This window comes from Bemisia tabaci, chromosome 6 (assembly GCF_918797505.1).
Source record: "Bemisia tabaci chromosome 6, PGI_BMITA_v3".
NCBI classification, from domain to species: domain Eukaryota; kingdom Metazoa; phylum Arthropoda; class Insecta; order Hemiptera; family Aleyrodidae; genus Bemisia; species Bemisia tabaci.
In genome coordinates this window covers 41,814,629-41,838,309 of record NC_092798.1, presented here as the reverse complement: position 1 = coordinate 41,838,309, position 23,681 = coordinate 41,814,629, and the positions used below count along the sequence as shown (strand labels likewise).

The 23,681-nt window shown below is 40.1% G+C and overlaps 1 protein-coding gene and 1 long non-coding RNA gene across 2 annotated transcripts in view; one reads left to right on the top strand and one right to left on the bottom strand.

The window, feature by feature from the left end:
• LOC109036419 (uncharacterized) overlaps positions 1 to 23,681 on the top strand; it is a 685,415-nt gene that overhangs the window by 14,533 nt on the left and 647,201 nt on the right. The gene's annotated exons all lie outside the window — the stretch shown is intronic.
• Positions 8,119 to 13,476, bottom strand: LOC109036430 (uncharacterized). Its single transcript, XR_011900020.1, has 2 exons — positions 10,959 to 13,476; positions 8,119 to 9,692 (listed from the first exon to the last, which is right to left on the bottom strand). It is a non-coding gene; the product is annotated as an uncharacterized lncRNA (long non-coding RNA).

Below are 23,681 nucleotides of genomic sequence, written 5' to 3'. Positions count from 1 at the left end.
CAACTATGGAAGTTGCTCTTTTTTGGCCGGTTAAAGCCTCCTTCATGCTGAAAGGTATGAGAAAATATTATGGAATGCGTTTAGCTCAAGAAGTTACGTTCATTTCTGCCGTGCTAAGGAAGAACGCCGTATGAACATTCAGGAGTTGCCAAATTTCCATCAGTAAAATATGCTCGTTTCAAGACATTCATGCATATTTTTCCTTGAAATTTTCAGATATTTTTTAAACTGCGTACAAAATTGTCTAAAAATTTTGGAAAGAATGTTCACAAATGGCCCAGTAAATTCGATTTTTATCGAAGGAGACTTGGCAAAATTTAAAGGTTCATACAGCGTTCTTCCTCAGCACGGCAAATTTGGTCTAAAGGTCATCCGAAATACAGCATGCGTTAGAAAGTTATAAAGACTTTCTTGTACCTACCCAAAGGTACTTGAAGGCACATCAGAATATTATCTCAAGTTTTTTAAGCCGTCTGTTGCGTCGGAGGAAGAATACTTTCGTCCTGAGGAAAAAGTCGTATGAATATTCGAATGGTGCCAAATCTCTCGTAATAAAAACGAGTTTTGTGGGTAAATTGTAAATTCTTCCCCATGGATTTTTCAGAGATGGTTTTGCCAATTTAATCCAGCCAACACAAATTGCATCTTAAAAAAAAAATACTCGTGACTTTTCTCAGAAGGGAATATTCTTCTGGAAAAATTCGAAGAAAACCTCTTACAATCAGGGAAAATTGCCCAACCCTCAATAATATGAAAGTCACAAACTGATTGCGGTAGACGCACGAGTCGCAGGACAGTAAGTTGGAATTTTTCAGCCAACGTTCGTCAAAAACTGGCATAAAGCTGGAATTCTCAACACAGAGAGAAAAAGCTCATTTGAGCCACTCGAGAGCTTTATGCTGATTTTTAAGGCACGTCGGCCAAAAAATTCCAACTTACTGTCTAATGTCGGGAAATTTTGCCGCGGAACCTTGAAATTTTTTCTTCTAGCCAAAAAATTGCATTTTTGTTTTTTCATGAGACTGGACTCTTGGAATCTTTCTTGGGGAGAATTTGTATAAGAAATAATGCAAAAAGGAAGGGTACAACGAAGATTCATGGTATTTCATGCCCAAAAGCCATGAAAAATCATTGAAAAATCAGAGAATTTTGAAATCCAAGAAAACTTATGACCCTGTGGAATAAATTTGGCAATGTTAGAATGTTCATATGGCGTCCTTCTTCAGCACGGTATACGGCCTGATAAGCAAAAAAGACCAGAGACTTTTCCTTTCCCTGTTCTGCCGTGCTAAGGAAGAACGACGTATGAACATTCGAGAGTTGCCAAATTTCCTTCGATAAAATATTTATTTTTGAGGCAAGTTGTGAATATTTTACCTTAAAATTTTAGGAACTCTAGGTGAAATATCGAACAAAATTATTTGAAAAATTGGAAAAAAAATATTCACAAGTTTATCAGGAAATTTGTATTTTATCAACGGAATTTTGGCAACGCCTGGAGGTTCATACGACGTTTTTCCTTAGTACGACAGTGTTGGTGTGCTGTGACAGCAACAGAACTTCCTCAAAATGTCGTGCGACGCTCTTCCACAGACCAGTGGCGTGGCGTGAATTGCGATGTATCGATTATTATGCCATTTAAACCTATGGTAAAGAATCGATTATTACGGTGTTCGCTGCGAACACCCTGTTTATCGAACCTTTTCCATAGGTTTGGATGGCATAACAATCGATATATCGCAAAGCACGCCACGCCACAGATGCAGCTCGGTCGGCTGCATTTCTCCGTAAGCATCCGAACGGGAGCGTCCGAAAAAGTTTCCCTCTTCAATTTTTTTCGTGGACAGGACAAGGAAGGCGCCCATTGAGCCCGCGACACTTCATCGGAGCCGGGCTTATCAAATTACGTATCTGCGTTACGAAAGCACATACCGCATACCGTAATAAAGTTCTGGGATTTTTTTCCATCCTAAATTCAGAGGTATTTTCGCCGGTATCTCGGATTCCGCCCGCCGCGCCGCACAGTGGATCGAGAATAATCAGGAGAAGTTGGACAAAATTTGGAAACTTTAAACGCTTTCAACTCCGTATATACAAAACTTTGAGGTTCTGAAAGTGGCTCCATTGGTTTTCTTGTGAAATTCTCTTCTAGAAGCACCCCTGAGAGTTTATAATGTGACGAAATAAACATCAGAATTTGTCGTTTTAGTAAAAAATGTCATGCCCGGCCCCTCTAATTGACTCCATCCACTGTGCGCCGCCTGGCGCAGTGGGTTAGGTAGCGCCGACCAAATAAGGAACGGACAACCTGAACCAGAGCTGCGTTGTGCGATCGCTGCTGTGGCGCTGAAATTGCGAAAGATTTATGGTCGCTTTTTATGTGGCTGGAGACCATGGATTATTGGATTATAGCTGATCTGTGTGTTGTTGTGGTATAAGCAGTTACTCATGTCAAAAATTAGGTATATGTTTTTCGGAGAGAAGTTAATCGAAATCATGGTAATTGTAGTTTTTCGCGAAAATCGAGTCCAGGCACAAACTTTGAAAAAGGACAAAAAGCACCCCCTGTTCCCGCTGAACATTTGGTTCTTTTGCCCATCCCGGTATACTGAAACCGTCGTCTCCCGCACGAGGGAACATACCTTTATTCCAAGGTTGCTAAATTGGCTCAAATATTTTAATTCTTTACAAAAATATACCATGTCTTGTCACTTGTTTTGATTTTAAAACTAATACTTTCCCTACATTCTCCACTTCGTGAAAGCTTAATCAAACGAAATGCTTAATATTCGCCGAAAATTTTGCGCAAAGGCCAATGATTGTGAGATTTATAAGCTTCCCTCTAGAAAAACAAAATGTAAAAAAATAAACTTTGCATCGTCGTTGTAGATTTTTTTTGTTTAAACTTCATGTTAGTAATGGTGAGCACTCATTCATTAATTAGGAAGTTAAAGGCAATCCTCATCTCGAGTTGCGTTACATCAAGCGCAAGCCGCCCTCCACCAACGCTTAAGCCCAGTAGCGAGCCGTCGACCGAAAGTTAATTTTGATTGGTGGAATGCCATATTCAGAGATAAATTTGACTATTCAGCGCACCTGATGTTCAATGGATTATGACGAAATGAGTCCTGATCGGAACTAATTGAGTGGAAACAAATTCCGCGGACCGAATATAGATCATTTTTTAGACGCCCGCTCAAAAGCAAACAACAGATGTGATGTGTGATGTTATGAGGATTAATTATTCAAAGTCAAGCCCGCGGTCATAATTACACTTCAACCATTCCCAGCGTCTCGTCACCGGAAATTTTGCAGCAAATTTGGTCCATGATCAAGTATTTCCCATGGGGCGGGGGTCAAATTATAAAAAAAGTCTCATGATAATGGAAAATGACTTTTTTTATTTTGAAAAAAATTGATGCTCCTTTCATCCTTCTGTATCGCATTCCCATTAGGGCCACAACCCTGATCACTGAGTTGAGATTGATTTCTATGGACCAAGAAACATACCCGCCCAAGGTACCTCTTTCTGATGGTTAAGAGTATTGGCTAAACGTTTATTTTTGAAACTATTAAAATGTTTCGTTAAGATCTGCAAATTGGATTTCCGTGCAAGAAAGAAATGAAATTTTGACTCTTAACCATATACAATTGGCTCCTTTGAAAATAAACGATTGGATCGCATCACATATTACCGTCATAAGCAGACAGGTATTCAACGGTTGCTTGCCATAGTTCATCTGCTGTTCGAACAAACTGAATAAAATTTCGGTAATTTTTTCATTTAAAAGCAAAGTTTGAAAAAATGACGTACTCCCTTCTCATTGCAGTCTGACAATGAGGTCTTTTTTTGTTGCTGTTTAGGAGTTTGAATACACGCCGGAGTGCTTGGTGGTAGCTATGGTAAGGCGTGAATGATCGATTAACGATATTTCCTCATTTGAAACTATTAAAGAATCGATAATTAAAATGTTCGTTGCGAACATCCTGTTCATCGATCCTTTTTCATTGGTTCAAATGGCAGATTAATCTATTCATCGCAACCTCTGCAAGCGTGAGCGTTGACGACTTTTACCGGTAGAAAATGAAACTCAGGTGAACACTGAACCTCTCGAAAGTAATTACTCAAAGGCACAAAAAACAGAGGTAATAAAATCACATCTGCAATGAAAGCAATGCCTCCAGCATTGAGAGTTAACGGCCGAACAAGTTCGCCTTATATTTGCGCAATTAGCGCATAATGTCTTATTCCATCTTATTAATGACTCTTTTCTCGATCTGATTATTACCAAGAATCAAACTTAATTTAAAAGCCAAGCTTATTGCTAAATATAAAACGGGCGTGTGCCTTACCTTACTTAATGATGTCTTTCAATCGATTCTGCTCCGTCCGAAGTTGAACTTGTGAAGTGATGCAATTGCTTTCTCCAAATAGGAGGACCGCATCACCCACCCACCCACTCTGCCGTGCTAAGGAAAACGCCGTATGAGCCTTCAGGCGTTGACTAATTTTCAAGAAAATTTGTGAATATTTTTATTCCAATTTCACGGGAGCTTAATTTTGCCTGTGATTATATCTATAAAGTTTGAAAGATTCAAGGAAAAATATCGATGATTTTCCTCAAAAATAAACATTATATCGGAGAAAATTTGGCAACACTCGAATGTTCATACAGCGTTCTTCCTTAGCATGGCAGCACTCATGACCAATAATTTCCCTCAAGGGAATATTATTAGACGCACTCCCTTGTAAGGGCTAGAATGTCCACAAATTTCGCAAGCTTTCCGCGGAATAACGCATTTGACCCCAAATTTTCGAACTCTGTGTTGACAAGTTGTACTTATAGCTTATAGAAGCTCATTTAACTACACATTTTTATTCATCCGTATATCGTCACCTTCCAGGCAAAGTATCACAAGCGCCATGCGACGTCTCAAAATTTCCGCCGCGATTATATTTTTTTACAAAGAAATTGTTGGTTGAATCTATTGAAAATTTCACTGAATTTTATCGGCAGTGCAAAGAAAATTCAGTGAAATTTTCGGACAGCTTCGTTAAACGATTTCTCTGTAAAAAAATAAAATGACGGTGGAAATTTTAAAACGTCGCATGGCGCTTGTGATACTTTGACCGGAAGGTGACGATATCTTGGTACAAAAAGTGTAAATTCGAAGAGCGGTTTTTTTTTTTTTTTTTTTTTTTTTTTTTTTTTTTGATAGTCCAAAGATTACAAGTCGATTCCTGACCAATGTTCCTTGCCCACGTTCGTCGTTATTATAAGTGGACTGAGTGTCTCAGGAGAATTCATACCTACATTAAAAAAATCAAGGCAATGTCCCTAATTTTGTATTCGAATAGGAAACAACAATATAATGCGGATAGGGAATTTAAAAATGCAATGCCCTAAGATGCAGTTTTCCCATTTCCTCGAACTAGTTCCGAATTCCGGAAGCTTTGAAATGAGATTTTCCTGAATTTTTCCCAGAACTTGTGAAATTCCCAAAATTTTCCGGATCTTTTGCATTTTCCGGATCTTTCTCAGAACTTTTACATTTTCTGAAACTTTCTCGGATCTTTTGAAAAAATCTGAAAGGAATCCCGGAACTTTTGACGGTCATTAAGTGGGAGAATTCGGAACAAAAGAGTTCCGAATCCCGGAACTACACACGGTCACGGAACGGGTGCACTGTTAAGATGCAAAATGAGCGCCACTAACTCTTTTAAAAAAAACACATCCGGGACAGACCTGCGTATAATAATCGAGGTCCTATTGCACTTGGTGTTAATTTGTCACAACATTTGTAACATAAGCACATGCGCTCACCGACAGTTTGAGGCGTAAGCTCTGGTTTTTATGGGCATTTCGTCACTCCTCTGACGTAAGGGCGTATCTTGATTTTCGCATGAGCCTCAGAAAGCCTGAATTTATGTGTAAAACAGGGCTCAAGTAGAAATTAAGGTGCGCCCAAACGTCAGAGGGGTGACAATTTTACGGGCATTCCAAGATGAGGAACAGAAAGTTGACCCTCCATGCGCGGGACAAGGAGCAAATTAGTCCATTGCTTCCCTGTCAAGTAATAACCTCGCCAGGAACAACTGTGAACGTAATTATAACGAATATACATATTTTCATTTTCGGCGACCTCGAAGAAAGTTCAAGTCCATGCACTCCAGGACTTTCACTCTCGAACGAAATAGACAAACGATCGAAATCCCTTAAAAACATTTCCACCCGTATACCGACCTGCATACGATCTCGCTTAAGTTACAACGGAAGAAGAACGAAAGTGGTTTACGACCTATAGGACTTTCGAGCACCTCCAGCTGTATGTTAACATCCTCAGGGCGTAGCTCCTGACTTCTGCCGCTCTGGAATCCGAACGCCAGTGGTGCGTTCGTAAAGACCTATCTGGTCTTCGCACGGTTTGACGGAATATTTATTTTTATTCTTCGTCCGTATACCGGTTCTGTCTCAAGGTTCCTCTCGTCGAACCCGTGTCGAGAATAAGTCAAACGTAGCGAAAGAATGTATCGAATTTGCGCTTTTAATTTGCGTGTCTAGATAGTTGCTCTTGCAGCGCCGGTGTCGCCAGATTCACCATATTTGGACTACATTCTGCAATACTGCTGAGGAAAAACGCCGTATGAAACTTCAAGCGTTGCCACATTTCCTTTGGTAAATCACGAATTTTCGGGAAAATTTGTAAATATTTTCCTTGCAATTTTTCAGAGAATCTTGTTGCAATTTCACCTGAAGTTCCTGAAAATTCCAAGAAAAAATATTCACAGCTTTCTTCACGAACAACTATTTTCTGAGAAGGAATTTAGCAACTCTCGAATGTTCATTTGGCGTTTTTCCTTAGCGCGACAGAATAAGGAACCACTATTTCTATGGCTCATCTATAAAAGCACCTATCTTCGTAGGGAAGCTAATGCACATTATGTTGTTTCTAAAATGAACCAGAAATAGTTGCTGTTTATTGCAAAATTTAACCCAGTTTGATTCCTCAATTCTTAGATTTAATTTAGGTGAGGTCATGGTTCGCAGTTCTCTGTATCGCTACAAATGGGACGTTAGATTAATTGAATCGGCGCGTGCGAAAACAGCTATTATCAAATTGTTCTCGTCTATAGTTTTTTTGAGTTGATAATACTTTTAAAGAGTTGATACAACCATAAAAATGATGAAAGGACTTGTTTTGGGATCAAAGTAACCCGAAGACGCCACTTTCGTGGTTGCATCCAACTCTGAAAAGTATTATCAACGCAAGAAAAGAAGACTGGAAAAATGTACATTGACGGTTTTCACCCGTCTCGATTCAATGAAGAAAAAAAAAAAAACCTATCATACTTTTCGGAAAGATAGGAAAATGGATATATTAAATATTTTTCTCTTTTTTCCTTTTTCCCCCCGCACAAAAGCAAGAGAAGGTTCTTTATTCCGCTTGAAAATGCAATTTTTATGTATTTAGAACAGGTTCTCATCCATGTATTTATCTTCACCCTTCGGAATAAAATTTGGGTGAAAGTCACCCCTACAAGTGGCATCGCCGCATGCAGTTTATGAAATATTCACGTCGAACAAGCAGCAGTTTCGTTTGTCGATGTGTTCAAACTTGTTCCTTTTTGATCGGATCGTCTGAAACGGACAGGCTAGGTCACTAACGCCCTTCTTAAAATGTAAATTCTGGAGCCTGACCTTTCGCAAGAATTTCCAACCCATCAATGAATAACCTCTCACTTTTCTTTTGAGTGACCTTTCCAGAAGGTTTGAAATTTTAGAGGCGAAATCGTGGAGGAATCAAACCAGTTGGCTTTCCTCGGAGTGAGGATTTATTATTCGCAAAGGTGAAATTTTGACACTATCACCGTTTTATTTCAACGCTTGCCCATGCTATAAAATTCTTCTTAATTTTTAAACCTAAGAGCCTCATTTCTCAGAAATATCTAAATGCATATTAGTCTTATGATGACTCCATGATGATTCTTCACTAATTGGATAAGCCATAAAAGATACATTTTTGTCGGTCAATTTTTCTAACTTCAATGTGATCCAGCCGCATCCTAAAATGGGAGACATCTCATAAAATTGAAAATTAAAATAATGCGAACAACCCTTTAATATTTAACATTTTATTACTCATAAACTGTGGAATTGATTTAAGTCTAAAATACATGATCAAAAATTTACTTAATATTTTCGATAGAGCTAAGCTTTTATTCTTAGAGAGAGAAGTATAATCTAACGTAAGAAATATAATCCGCTTTCAGCGGTTACAAAATTGCGGCTAATGGAAAGTCATGACGAGCAAAGAAACAGACCATGGCGTCGAAAATTCCTGGTTCGGATCGTCACTCGTGGAATCAACCCCGAAGTGTCCATGTTCTCCGTCATTGAACGCCCCGATGAACGGAATCCCGGGGAAAATTTTCCAAATAGCGTTCATGATTGCATACCGTTCAATGTGGTAATTCACACCAGTTGAATCGTCTCTGTACATATGTGTAGGTCCGCAGGCTAAACCTATCGTTTTGCGCCTCAATTCTAAAACATCCCTGAATCGTAACAACCGCTTATGCAATTCGTCCTCGCGGATTTTACAGTCAATGACAATTGACCAGGACTGCATTTTCGACCCGTAGATGTTCACTCCTAAAATTCGGGCTTGGTGGATGGGCCGAGTACCCCCTCGTCCCCCTCGCGTCTCGTCCATTGGTGCCATAAATCGTAAATCCTCATCAAAAGTACCACCCCATAGGGCGTAAGTCTTTGGTGTAAGATTTTGTTTTATTTTCAACCACAGTCCATCTACGCCCGAAGATGGACGTGCAAAAATTAAAAACGTAGATTTCTCCGCTCTATTGTCTGGTAATAATTTTGGGAAGAAACTTACGTAATCATTTCCGGTAGCGATATAGGCTATTTTTATTTTTAAAGTACACCATTTAGGAAGAAATAGGCCCAAAATTCCATCCGGTTGACCCAGCACACCGGGACAACTTTTGATGTGGGTTATATCTTCAAAACAGTTTACAACACCCACCGCGATCACATTCTTATCGAAATGTTGGCTGTATCGCTTCAATATATTTCTCTCGGCATTTTTCAAAGAGCGGTCCGTACTACATGGACCAATGAACAATATCGACAAATGCGTCATGTTAAAAATATTGAGAACTTGGGGGTCTGGATATTTGTACCTATCGCCAAAAGTATGTGGGATCAAGGCCCGTTCCGGTGTCGGCCCTCTGCGCGAAATTTCTTGCGACACTGCGCTGTTCCACGATTTACACACCAAACCGACCTTCAACAAGTCCCGAATCTCTAGACGAGCAAAAATGTCATCTAAAATATGCCATGGCAATTCTTCAAGTTTGAAAGGATCTTCTCGAGAGGTATCACACATAATGCAATGAAAGAATTACAATAAATAAAGTTTCAATTAAACCTCAATAATTAATATATAAGAGTACAATTTTGCACTTCAAGGAGAAGCTAATCGGCCAGTTTTTAATGTAAATTATGCAATAGCACACACAGTAAGTTTTTACGATGGCAGATATACATCACAGCAAAACGATGTACGCAGTTGCGTGGCTGTACGGAGGTAGAGAAGAACACCTAGTGATGTTACGTGCGAGATGCGATTTTGAGCTCCGTTTTTTGACCGGATACTGGATGATAACAAATCTGTGAACAAACGGGAGAGTTTGACATTTGCTCGGTAATATTGCTCAGCAGTAAAGACCTAAAACTCATCTAAATTCTGAATTGGACGACATTTTGCAATTCGGAACTATAATTTCTGACTCATCTGTAAAAACACTTATGTGAATACGGAAACTAATGGCACATACGTTGTTTCTAAACTGAGCCAGAAAGTATAGTTCCTGTTTGCAAAATGTAGTCCAATTAACTTTTTTAAAGAAGGGAAAGGATTGTCCTGAAACAGCTTTAAGCCCAAAGTCTTCGGCGAACTTTCGGCACCTATACTGCCATGCTAAAGGAGAACGTCGTATTTGAGAGTATAACATTCGAGAGTTGCCAAATTTTCTCCGATAAAATGTTTATTTTTGAGGAAAGTTATGAATATTTTTCCTTGACATTCTCAGAAAATTTAGATCAAATTACAATCAAAATTATCTGAGGAATTGACCGAAAAATATTCAGAAATGTTTCTATAAATTAGCGATTTGCCAAAGGAAGTTTGGCAACGCTTGAAGGTTCATACGGTGTTTTCCCTTAGCACGGCAGTATAGCCTTATAATGAATCTGCAGAGACGCGTACATGGCCGTGGTTTTGCTTATAAGCGCCAGGTCGCGACGTTGCAATATTTCAAAGTGGAAACCTTAAATGCATTTCTACAAATCTCAATGAACTTTTATTTAAAATGTAGCTTTCTTATGGAGCTTTCTGTACACTTAAAGGTTTGCGGGTTTACTGAATACTGAGCAGCACTTACGCGGTTTCAGTAGTCTTTGGTAGGAACTTGAACTTTTATATGGCTTTTACTTTCCAACAATTTTCTTCCTATAAGTAGTAAAATCTTACCTGTAAGTACCACAAGCTCCGCATTTACTAACACGAAAAACGTAATGAAACAAATCAGTTGCTTCTATTAATGATTTTAGGGGCAAAAAAGTACTCCTTTTATCAATAACTGTCAAGAATATCTACTCAATATGAATATGTTTATTACTTAATACTCTAAAACCCGAATAGCGCAATGTAGACGGTTGGGTAGCAACGCTCAGAAATCAATGGCATCGGCGGATTCGTTATTAAAATAATACTCACAGCACTAGAGTCAATTGTGGTTTAGAAACGGCACTTTCCTCGAGACGAAAATTGCAAACTTTATCGAGAATCCTTGGAAAAAAAACTCTTCTAGATCTAGGATAAGGAGAAAAAACTGAAATTTTGAATCTCAGAAGAAAAAACTTATCTTTACTTACTTCGGAAGGCCTATTAGTTAACAGTCACTTCACTCGAAATAACTTTTAATGGTGAAGCATTTGTATAGCTACTCATAACAGAAGTTGAACTGCGCCACAATCCAAATGAAAAGTAGAGGCCACAAGTTGGCTGAGGGTGCCAAGTCGGACTGAATGACCAGCTCTGCAAAAATACAGTCAGCCGTGAACTGTAAGTAACTGGAGCCTCTGATAAGATAACCAAGCTGAGGAAGGAGGCATTTGCTTTCTCCTCAAATTCCTATCTCTTCGTCACTATTTTTCTTTTGATCTTTTAATATTTATTTACTGATAAACTTTATTTCTCCTTTCTTTTTGAGGAATATGAATGAAGTAAATAAGCAATAGTTTTGAGATTTTAAGAAAAGCTAATGTAGGGCTTTACAAATAATTTTGAGTTTTAAATAAGCATTATAACAAGTTTAAAAACGGTTGCGGTGGAACCAGAAATTGAATTTTGAAAGTCGAGATTTCCAAAGTATTCTTTAGGAAGAAGTTTTGTTAAAATTCGCCTGTTCATCTTATCTTTCATTGTCTGTAAAAATATCACTTACCTACCCATGACATTCCTTCGAGACTTCAATAATGCTGACCAGCTGTGTAATATTGGTTGAAACCTCAGTGAATATTCCAACATTTTAGGAACCCTCCAAACTTTATAAAAATTTGGAAACATCACGAAATCTCCCTCAATTGTTGCTGTAAAGTGAATTTTTTTTTTTCGCCTTTTATTGGTAATCTATGCTGTAAGCTCCGAGACCTCCTAAATTTGCATATCTGGTATACGCTTAGTTGCAGCGTTTTACCGGGTCGATTTTCATGATCGTTGCGGCTGTCGACAGGCACTTGCCTCTGAATGAGCTCGCCATATTCAGATTTCGAACATATGACCCAGGTTTTTTTATATTGCGTGGTAAAGTTGCAAACTCTCTGATTTAAACAATGTGAATTTTTATTTTTTGTCATAGTTCCTTTGAGTATTCTACTGGGCCGATTCCCATACAGGTGATAGCCCCTAGGTGAGCCCGTTGTAATCAGAATTTGAAAATATGACCCAGGCTTTTTTTTTATATAAGAGTAGACCTTAGAGCTTAGGAAGGGGGGCAAAATTTGAACCAAGCGGGAAATGTTCAGTCTTGGTCTGTTAGTTGAGTAAGTAAATTGACGGTACCCTCCTTTGCTACAGACTATCAAAAAGCGACGAAACGCTTCGTTTCGTTTCAGTTTTGGCGTGATGTTTGCGATTCTTATTGGTCCAATTGCTCCTGGCCAGAGGGAGATTAGACAAATGAGAGTCGGGTAGAAAATCGTTTCATTTTTTTGGTCGTTCTTTTGTCGACGCGGGCCTAAGAGAGCGCGAAGCGCCCTCCGGGGGCTGGGCCATGTAGCGGCCAGGGGGCATAACCCCCTAGTATTTTAATAATACTAATGCTTTTTCTGAGTCATCAAACATTTTTAAATATTGTTAGTATTTTCGAAAAAAGAGATTCAGATTCCCAATAGACAGTTCGCTAAAAACTGGAATTTTTCGCTTTTATATTTCTCGAAGAAAATCCCTCCAACCGTAGAAAACTTGAAAGCTCAGCTTTTGAGATTGATCGGAACTTAGGACTGAACTTTTCTGCTGCATCCCTGATTGACAGTAGTCTCGTTTGCAATACTCTGTGAGCAATCCTAGCTTGATCCGCCAGAATCCATTAAATGCCAAGAGAAATGACTAACTAATGAGGGGTCGAATTCATATCTTGAGGAACCGGCTCTCAATTAGTTGAATGAACGAATAAAAAAAAGCCACTGTAATTTCAAATATTTTCATCGCCAGAAATCATGTCGGTGAAAAGAGCAAGATAAGAGTGCAAATAAATTTATTGATCTTCAATTTTTGGGGACTTGACACTGATGGCGTTCTTTCTTCCAGAGCGTTTCACGTCATAAGATGAGGGAGGTATCTTTCGTCCTGATTGACAATGAGTCAGGACTGTCGTGCCCTGGCCGTGCTAAGAAAGAACCCGTATACACATTCGAGAGTTGCCAAAGTTCCTTGGATGAAATGCTTATTTTTGAGGAAATTTATTATTATCTTTTCTTGAAATTTTCAGACACTTTAGATCGAATTACAAACAAAATTATCTGAGGAATTGGCAGAAAAAGGTTCAAGAATTTTCCTGAAGATTAGTGATTTGGTAGAGGAAATTTGACAACGCCTGAAATTAAGGGCTCATACGACGTTCTTCCTTAGCATGGCAGAGGAGGCCAGTCATATAGCAATTATTATTAGTCAAGTATTGAGGTCATCGCCGAGAAAATGTCCACTTATTATCAGTGAGTAACCGCAGTGTGGTTATGTATCAGTTAGGATTGGTACAGCAGGGAGTAGAGACAAGTCACTAAAACGGAAGCATTAAAATTGATTGTAACACAAGAGATTATAATGTTGATGCAAAGTCGTAACCTCAGTGAAACTGATCTGCACTACCCGTTGGATTTGTACTTTTTTCGAGTACACTGGAAAAATAAAAACACATTGGATCTAGAGTCCAGACTCTTGAAATCATGAACAAGAAAAAATACTCTTGATTCAATTAGATTTAAGCTTAAATCAACAGGAAATCCGCTCAAATTAAGAGACTTGGTTCTTGATTTAAGCTTAAATCTGATTGAATCAAGAGTATTTTTTCTTGTCGATGTTTTTAAGAGTCTGGACTCTAGATCCAATGTGTTTTTTTCCAGTGTACAATTTTTCTTGTTTTTTTATTTGATGGTTTTTAAACCATTTGCACAGTTCCTGTTATCATTTACTGATCTGTAAGTTTCAAACATGACGGACAGTGTTCCCCGACAGAGAATCAAGTAACATCAGCTATTGCTGAATTTGTTGGGACAATTTATTTGATGATAAGAGTCATGCAGTGGGTCGTATCGATCCTTAGAAAAGTTTCAGGAAATTTTTCCCGTGGCATGAAGCCAATTCTGCAAATTTTTTTAAAAAAAAGTAATGAGTCCACTTTTCGCAATTAAGAACTACATTCTAGCTCAGCGTAGAAACAACGTATGTACCATCAGTTCCCTTATACCTTCAAGTGTTTTTACAGATGAGGTTGAAATTGCGGTTACGAATCGCAAATTGTAGTCCAATTCGTATGATCGTTCCTTTGCATGAGGAAAAAGTGCAATAATATTTTGCAAGAGCTGATGTCTCTTAATGTTAATTTACTGAAAAATTGCCCCTCTTCCATTGATCTTTTTGGGTTCGCCCCTATCTTTTCGTGTGTATGTACTCTCTCTAATTTTCCTCGTTCCATTCCTCCACAATGCAATCTTTCACTTTCACACATTGGATTTAGGGTCCAGACGCTTAAAAACATCGACAAGAAAAAATACTCTAGATTCAATCGGATTTTTGCTTAAATCAAGAACCAAGCCTCTTAATTTGAGCGGATTTCCTTTTGATTTAAGCAAAAATCTGATTGAATCAAGAGTATTTTTTCTTGTCAATGTTTTCAAGAGTGTGGACTTAAGATCCAATATGTTTTTTTTCCAGTGTTACCATCGCTGAAAATGAAATTCATCCATATGTTCGTGACTCGACCGAAGTTTAAACGCGAGGGATCAGAGAGTTTATTTCACGTCTCAAAACTCTCATTTTTAAGGGAGTTAAGTTTAAACCTTCAAAAAAATTCTGCGAAGCGCGCAACTGACTGGTAAAAAGAAGTTTTAGAATTTAAATAATCCACGACTGGCTTAAGACGTGCTCGCTTGAAGATCATCTGTATTTGGTGCCAGAAAACCCCGACCGTTATCACGTGCATCACAGCAGCCCCGTTGTCCTTAATGACGGTATCGCCGCACAGAGGGATCGAGTCAATATAGGAGAAGTCAGACAACATTTGGAAACTTTAAATGCTTATAACTTCGTTTATACAAAACTTTAAGGCGCTAAAAGTGGTTCCGTAGGTTTCCTCGTGAAATTTTCTTCTGGAAGCACCCCTGAAAGTTTAAAATGTGACGAAGTAAACATCAGAATTTGCAGTTTTAGTCAAAAATTAGATTTCCGAGCTATCTACTTGAATCGATCCACTGTGCGCCGGAGCTCGCAGAACTATTTCTCGTTGCAAAACGACGATGAATGTCGCGCAGCCGGTATCGCCAGCGCATACCTTAAAGCGAATCCCATGCCGTTTTCACGTGTTTACAGTGCAGCTAATAGCTGGTTTCGTTTCATCAGATCGTTTGGCAAAAAACCCGAGCAAAGGCCTCTAGATCAAGAGCAGAGGACTTTGAGACGGAGAGATTACCATTCAAACACAACCGTCGTGAGATTGCATGCCCGTCATTTTGAAGGAGTTTTTTTATTTTGGTGCACAGAGGATTGAGATGCCCTTCGCCAAGCAGGTAATTTGTCACTGCTCAGCTAGCCGATCCCTTCCATTACCATTTGGTACTCGAGAGGATAAAAATTCGATCACATAAGGCGCGTTACCTCAGATTTCTAAATTGACTTTTGAGGCTGTGGTTACATATTGAACCAATCGATATCAATATAATCTCACCTGTGTGATCTGTCGAATACGATCTATAAAAAGCAACAAGTGAACGTGCCGGTGGCGGAGGGGTGTATGAGACGCGTTTACTCGTGTTGGGCACATTTTTTGTGAAAGCCCTGTCAACACTAACAAAAGTTCAGTTCCGTAAACCCATCCCTGTTTGGATAAGGCCTTCCATTGATAAAAAACGAACGAAAAAATTATGAAAGAACAAACATAAATGTGGTTAAAAATTTTAACTTCCGCCGCTGCGCCGACCGCTCTGTTTGGCGCAATGCATGAAGTATTCATGCAGTCTTGTAGGCGCTATGCGTTTCACGCCGACCGCTGCTGACCACACTGTTTGGCGCAATGCGTGAAGTATTCATGTAGTCTTGTAGGCGCTATGCGTTTCAAGCTGACTGCTGCTAACCGCAGTATGTTTGACGCAATGCTTGAAGTCTTCATGCAGTCTTGTAGGCGCTATGCGTTTCATGCCGACCGCCGCGCCGCTCCGTTCCAGCGGGTCGATTGTTGAATCGTTATCGATTGAACTCGATCGATAAATCCCTATCTTAGCAATGCTTTTTATCGATCAAGGTCATTCGATAACGATTCAACAATCGACCCGCAGGTCAAATTGCATGTTTGGTTTCTCTCTTAACTCGACTAATTAAAGGTGTTGTCTCTCGTATCACCGACAGACGACAAAATTAGAAATTACTCTTTTTACTCTCAGGAAATGAGAGATTTCGTCGCCTTCTCTGGTTTGTAATTTATTTTCTGAATCCGATTTTTTCTCTCTTTTTTGATACCTACATTCGAAAAGATTGCAAAATTTGCCGCCCCCTTCATTTTGCCGCCATGGGCCGGGGCCCATGTGGCCACCCCCTTAATCCGGCCCTGATTCTCTTCCGGATGTTCGCCTCGATGATCTGCGTTGTTGTCATTGTATAGGCAAGGACTCCCGCCAAATGATAGGTAGGCAATTCCACGACGCGACAATCGTGTTCTTGAATTCGTGTTCTAGGACTCCGGACTTCTGTAATCTGACTTTATCAGTCAAAAATAAACAGATAACGGTCCCGCATATAACAAGATCCAAACTAATGGAAAGAGAAATTTTTTCATAAGAAATAATGAAAAATTCTTCAACATCAGACTGATTTGCTCGCCAAACAAACTTGGCTCCATTCTGCTAAACTCGATTCATATGTCACACAAATACATTGTACGTCTTCTTATTCGAGTTCCTATAAGAACAACACTGGAAGGAAAAGTCTCGTGAATCCAGAGCAGAGTCCAGACTTAATAAAATTGGGACAAAAAATACTTTTGATACGGATTTTTGCTTGAATCGAGAGCCAAGCCTCTTAAGTGGATTTTATTTCTTTCGTAACAAAAATCCGATTGAATTAAGAGTCTTCTTGTCAAATTTTTGAAGAGTCTGGACTCTAGATCCATGAGACTTTTTTTAACAGCGAAGGGAAAAATTCTGATCATCGGAGCTGAGAGTATATAGATAATCAGCTCTCGTAAAACCACTAGACAGCACATTTCAAACCAATGCAATTTGACATGGACGTATTTCTGTCAGACGGAACGATGTGCATTATGACGTGAGCCCGGTTTTGCATATCGATGGTGTAAGTCGGCAATCACATAACTCGATTTGCGATTGTAGACTTCCTGTCATACTTTATTTTTTAAATGGAAAACTACTCAATGACAATTTTTAAAAACTTCCGTGCTTTTTCTTCTCTGTGCGAAGAAAATTCTGCATAAATTTCAAGGAATGATGTCAATTTGTTCTCTTTTAAATAAACAAGCAGGAAGCTCCAACGCATTCGCGTCGGAAAGCGGCTCTGGCGACGGTAGGTAGTTGTTACGCGTTTACGGTTTCCTTGGTAACCTTTGTTTGCTATCAGCTGATGTCGAGTAGTATGACTAGGAAGCTCCAACCACGGCATTTTTCGAAAAAAGCGCGAAAACTTATAGATTTGAATTTTCAAATTTTAAACGTAAAGTACATTTTTTCCAGTGCGAGATTAAAGCACAGACCCGTTTTGAATTATTGACAGTATCACCATGATTCCAAAAATACACTACACAACATAGCATTCGCTCACAGGAAAAAGATATCAATTAAAATAAAATCAGTCCCCCCTAAACAGCAGAAAATGGCGCCGATTCCCATCAACCAACACGCGGTCTCTCCAATGTAACATGGTCCGTTGATACTCCCCAGCTGGGACCGTCCGGAATAGCAGCTCTAGTGCAAGCACCAGAGCCGCTAATAACATAGAGGTAGAGATTTTCAGACACCGCAAACGAGGTATGTGATTGCCGACTTACACCGTCTATATATTCTTATTGGTCTCAGGGCTCATGTCGTAATGAAAATAGTTCCGTTTGGCAGAAATACGTCCAAATGTGTGTTAGGATGCCACCGAAACGCACTCATCAGCCCTCCGAGTCTCACCTGAACCCTAGGAAAATGACCTATATTTGGCGTCGGACCGTTAAATGTTAATCTTAGCGATGCGACGCAAGTTTATGGTGATGGGAGGAAGTGACGGATCCGTTGCAAACTCCGCGACCCCAACCCAGCTTAGGCTAATTACTCGCTGAAGGTGTAACTGTGTGCATCCACCGCTCGGTGGTTCAAGATGAAGAGCACTGGAAAAAAAAAACACATTGGATCTAGAGTCCAGACTCTTAAAAACATCGACAAGAAAAAGTACTCTTGATTCAATCAGAAATCTAACTTAAATCAAGAACCAAGCCTCTTAATTTAAGCTGATTTCGTTTTGATTCAAGCAAAAATCCGATTGAATCAAGAGTATTTTTTCTTGTCAACGTTTCCAAGAGTCTGGACCCTAGATCCGATGTGTTTTTTTTTTCAGTGAATCATCGGCATGACGAGACTTCACAGCAGTTAGGGTTTTCCTACTATTTTGACTTGTCAAAGGTTTCTAATTTTCAACATTTGCTGAAATTTTTTTTCAATTTTAAAATTAATATAATTTGTGAGAAATTGCTGAGATCAAATCCTTTTGTGTCACATATTCATATGGACCGAGCTTAATTGAAACCAACCGAAATGCATTTTTATTTCTTTTTTTTTTTGCATTTTGGAAAAAAGGATTTGGGAGTGATTTTCAATTCATGTTTAGGTATGGTCGTAAATTTTCCCCTGTCAAAAATTCAAAGCTGGTACAAAGTATTTTGCACGTAAAAAGTCCTGAACATCGAGTCTCATAGATGACGACTACCGTAAACCTTATTTTTTTTTTTTTTTTTTTTTTTTTTTTTTTTTTTTTTTTTTTTTTTTTTTTTTTGCAGTTTAAACTTACTTCTTTCCCCAAAACACTTTCAGGATGTCCAAAAGTCCGGAAGTAGTACTGATTTTTTAAGGTCGGTCCGGAAGCACTGAAAAAGTGCGGAAGAAGGTCCGGAATTTTTTCATTTTTTTGTCATTTGCGTCGCAATTTAAGCGAGAAATTCAAACATTGGGAAATTTTCGAATGTCGTCAAATGAATTTACTGAATATTTTTGTGAAGGAGGTACTGAATTTCTTGGGAATGTACTGAAAAAGCACTGTGAAAGTACAGATTTTTGATCAGCCCGTTTTAGTAAACACCCGGACTTTGATCCCCACACTTGTCTTAACTTACTTTGTTTACGGAGAGCCTTAACCGAATCACTGTGCGGAGTGCGGCTGCAAGGCGCATCTCTATTGCGACCGCAGAACAACGAATCATTACAGGGAGACCGATGCCAGTCAGTGCGAATTTTCCGCTTGCTCCCAGCCCTCCGAAGCTGGGAGCGGTTAAATGTGGCGACGGAGGTCTCAATTTCACGGCTCGCGACCATTGTTTGCCTACGCGATCGTTGGGCGGCGGGCGTCCCCCGCGAACTCTCCGAGGGCGCGATGCATGTTCGTTTGATGTCGCCAATCCGGTGTCATCGGCTTTCAAGCCTTATTTCAGATTGTCGCGCTCATTTAATGGACTACTAGACAAGGTACGAATTTAAGCATTCTGATACATGAATCTTAACCAGAATTTCACGTAGAACACGATTCGCGCAACGAAAATTACTGAAACCAACTCCTAACAAAGCTATATTAACATTTTTATTTCGCATTGGTTACGACTGTTACGAGGAATTTGAACTGCCCGCTCACAAGAAACTCAAAGCTCTACGTGAGTCAAATCGCGCACGAAAACGGTCTCAGCAAGTTTCTTAATCGAGCAATGTTCATTTCCCACCATGTGTTGTTCGAACTATAGGCAATTTGCTATAGCTGAGCCAAAGCGTCAAGATTGAGGTTGCCAGATTTTTACATCGCGCAGAGACGTTCATGATAACGTTTAGCGAGCGATGTGAATCACGTAGAGCATTGAGTTTTCATGAGCGGGTGGTTTGAATTCACGCACCAAGAATCATTAATATCTTCGGAAGGAGTTGATTTCGGTAATATTCGTTGTGCGCATCGTGTTTTACGTGAAATTTTGGTGAAGAAACATGTATCAGAATACTGAAATTCGTACCTTCTCTAGTGGTCCATTTGCGTACAGGACTGGGCACGGATCACGGAATACTGCAGATATGCGGCGCCACACATCGGATCGAGCCAATCACAGAGGTCGGACATAAAATTTCTGACTAAAACTGCAAATTTAGAAGTTTATTAAGTCTCATTTTAAATTTTAAGCGGTGCCTCTGAAAGAAAATTTCAGTAGGAAACCAATGGAAACACTTTTAGAAGTTCGTATTTTAATGTAAACGGCGTTATAAGTTGCGCGGAATACTGTGGCAATGCGGCGCCACACATTGGATCGAGCCAATCACATGGAGATCGGACATAAAATTCCTGACTAAAACTGCAAATTTTAATGTTTATCAAGTCTCATTTTAAAGTTGAAGTGGTGCTTCTAGATGAGGATTTCACAAGGAAACCAATGGAACCACTTTTAGAAGTTCAAATTTTCGTATGAATGGAGTTACAATCTTTTAAAGTTTCCAAAGTTGGTCCGACCTCTCCCATCGACTCGATCCGTTGTGCGCCACCCAAAGGAGATTTTTTACGATACACGGAGAATAAAACTTCGTGCATGGGACCCGAAGTTGAGGTCATATGGATCTCTGAAGTTTTCTGATCACGCATCCGAAATCTTGAGGTCGAGCTGCCGAAGTTCGGGTCAGACATCGAGGCACTTATCTCCGGTATGTACCGGAGTACCTCAGATGTGTGACCCGAACTTCGGCACTCGACCTCAAGTTTTTAGATACGTGATCCGAAAACTTCAGAGATCCATATGACCTCAACTTCAGGTCCCACGCACGAAGCTTTTGTCTCCGTGTACAATGTACTCAGGCCTTGTCTCCGCGGGACGTTTTCACGGGATTTGTACCGAGATGGAATTGTAGGAATGAAACCTCCAGGAATTTTCCCAGTTATACCGTCTCCACGGGACGGGTCAGGGCTCTCGCGTTTCTGCGACAAGAAGGCGCGGGAAGATATATTCGTTAAAATCGAGTGTTCGACCGGGATTAAGATACTAATAGAATAGGATTAACGAATAGACAAATTATTTTGACTGAACAAGGACGAAGATTCCGATTCCTCCAGATCCTAGACACGATTCTCCTTCCTTCCGCAGGGTGTCTAAATGTCCGGAAATAGTACTGATTTTTTAAGGGCGGTCCGGAAGTACTGAAAAAGTGCGGAAATTCTGCTAGAAGGTCCGGAATTTTTCATTTTTGTCGCAATTTGAGAGAAAAATTCAAAATGTTAAAATGTCTCGAATTTCGTCAAATGGAGATACAGAAAAAGTACTGAATTTTTCCGTTGAAGAGGTGCTGAATTTTTCGGGAATGTACTGAAAAAGTGTAAAAGTACTGATTTTGGTCCGTCTGTTTTAGAAGACACCCTACTTCCGTCAAGGCAGAAGGTGCGGCAGGTTGCGTGTCCTCTTGGCTCGGCGCGTGGCCCTTAATCGGGCGGAAAACCGTAATTCGGGGGTGGAAGGGCCCTCTCGGTGGCGAGGGTCGGGGCCCGGCGAAGCGCGGAGAAAGAGCCGGGCGGGGCAGGGCGTAGCAGGTGAAATTACGAAGAGGGCCCGAGCACACAGAGGGCCCTCATCTCCGTCGTTGTCGCCGGGGCCCGTGACTCATGTAATGAGCGCTCATTGCGGGCCACGCCTGCCCGGGCCGAGCTCCCCAGAAGGCGAAGTCGCCGGACAAGTGCGAACTCACAACTCCACTTGGAGACATCGTGGTCCGGTGTCGTAGCTGAAAATGCAGAGTAATGGCCTTGGGTGGGTTGATGCTCCACCTCGAGACAATGTTCTCTTTTGTGAGGATCTAGCATGGAGTTGGGAGATTTTTCTGCCAGGCTTTCCAATATCTTTGAACCATAAGCGGATCTAGATACTTCGAACTTGGGGGAGCCTCGCGGGTAGCACTAGAATGGACGGATGGAGTCTAGAGATTTTTCTGCCAGGGTTTCCAAGCAAGCGGATCCAGATACTTCGAACCTGTGCTACCGTACTAAGGAAGAACGCCGTATGAACATTTGAGAGTTACCAAATTTCCTTCAACAAAATGTTTATTTTTGAGGGAAGTCATGAATATTTTTCCTTTAAATTTTCAGAATCCTATTGCGTACAAACTTACCTGAAAAATTGGGAGGTTAATGTTCATGATTTTACCGCATGATTTTTACGCATTTTATCAAAGGAAATTTGGCAACGCCTGGATGGTTCATACGGCGTTCTTTCTTAGCATGGCAGTGTTGGGGGGGGGGGGGGGGTCAAACGGGGATCCAGGGGGCCTCCGCCAGAAAATTTTCTAAATTGTAGGGCATCTAATATGGAGTTATAGTTTTTAACTCAAAATGAAATCCCCTCCATAGGAAATTGAATGTAACCCGATGACAGCAGTTTTTATCATATTTTCAATTTTGAACTGACCTCTCGAGGTGAGTTCATAGCTAAATTATTGTAACCGTTGACTAACCAGCAGCGAACAGCAGTCATCTCTCTTCGACTTCTCCCAGCTGTTTTGTTTGCAAGGTTTTCAAAAGTTGAGTTACATTTAGAAAAAGTGCATGATGTTCGATCGCAAAAATTCTTCCGTATTTGCATGTAATTGTATGCATGCGGGCTGAGCTTCGCAGAAAGGAACCAGTCACGTTTTTAAGAAAAATGAGTTATGAGTGATTTTAAGCTCAACAAACAGGTTGCATTATCCTGCCAAAAGATCAAGGTCCAGGAATAATTTGTAATATTCCGCCTGACCTCAAAGTTCAATTTTTACTCTGATTGTCGTGGAAGATACACAGTACGAAAAAGAAACCGAAATTTTGTGCTGATACGTGAAGTATGTGAAGTATGCGTAGCCTAAATGTGCGGTTATTATTTTTAGTTCCTATTTCTTTAGGTTACGTAGACCCATGGGTCAGTTGCGCTGGTTACAGAATCATGTTTTGACGCTTCATTCTTGTAGATTAGCTGAAAATAATAAGATCTGTCCAAACCGCAACTTTCCTACGTTCACTATTAACCGAGATATCACCCTTTGAAAAATCGGGTTTTTAACGTCATCCACCGCGGTATGGTGACACCCTTGGTTTCTTCCACCTTGCTTTCATCCGAGTTTTACGTTGAGTAACCAGTGCTATATGTGTCTCACTGACTGATAAAACCAAGATAGAAGAAACCAAGCGTGTCACTACCTCGGTGGATGACGTCAAAAACCCGACCTCTGAACATGGAAATCTGGAACTGTGTAAACTTTTTGGCTGGCCAGGTTGGCTTAGTGATCAGCGCATCTGACTCTAGGTCAATAGGTCCCGGGTTCGAATCCCGGTGATGGCAACTTTGCATAGAACTGACGAGTGGATCTGCAGAAACAGATTCCACTCGACCTCAATCCCTGAAAATTTGATTGCCTGAAGCATGGATGTGCACTAACCCTTAACCCGACGCTCATTCAAGGTTGCAGAATCCTCAAATGGATTAAAGGCCTTAAATGACTTAAAAAAAAATAAAAAAATGAAAAATAAATCCTTATTCTCTGTTACAACTGGATGTGATTTGTTTCCTTGGCAACCCTGCTCCAACCGCCAGGAGAGCAATGTCGCTCCCGTCTCCCGCTCATACTCGCGCTACA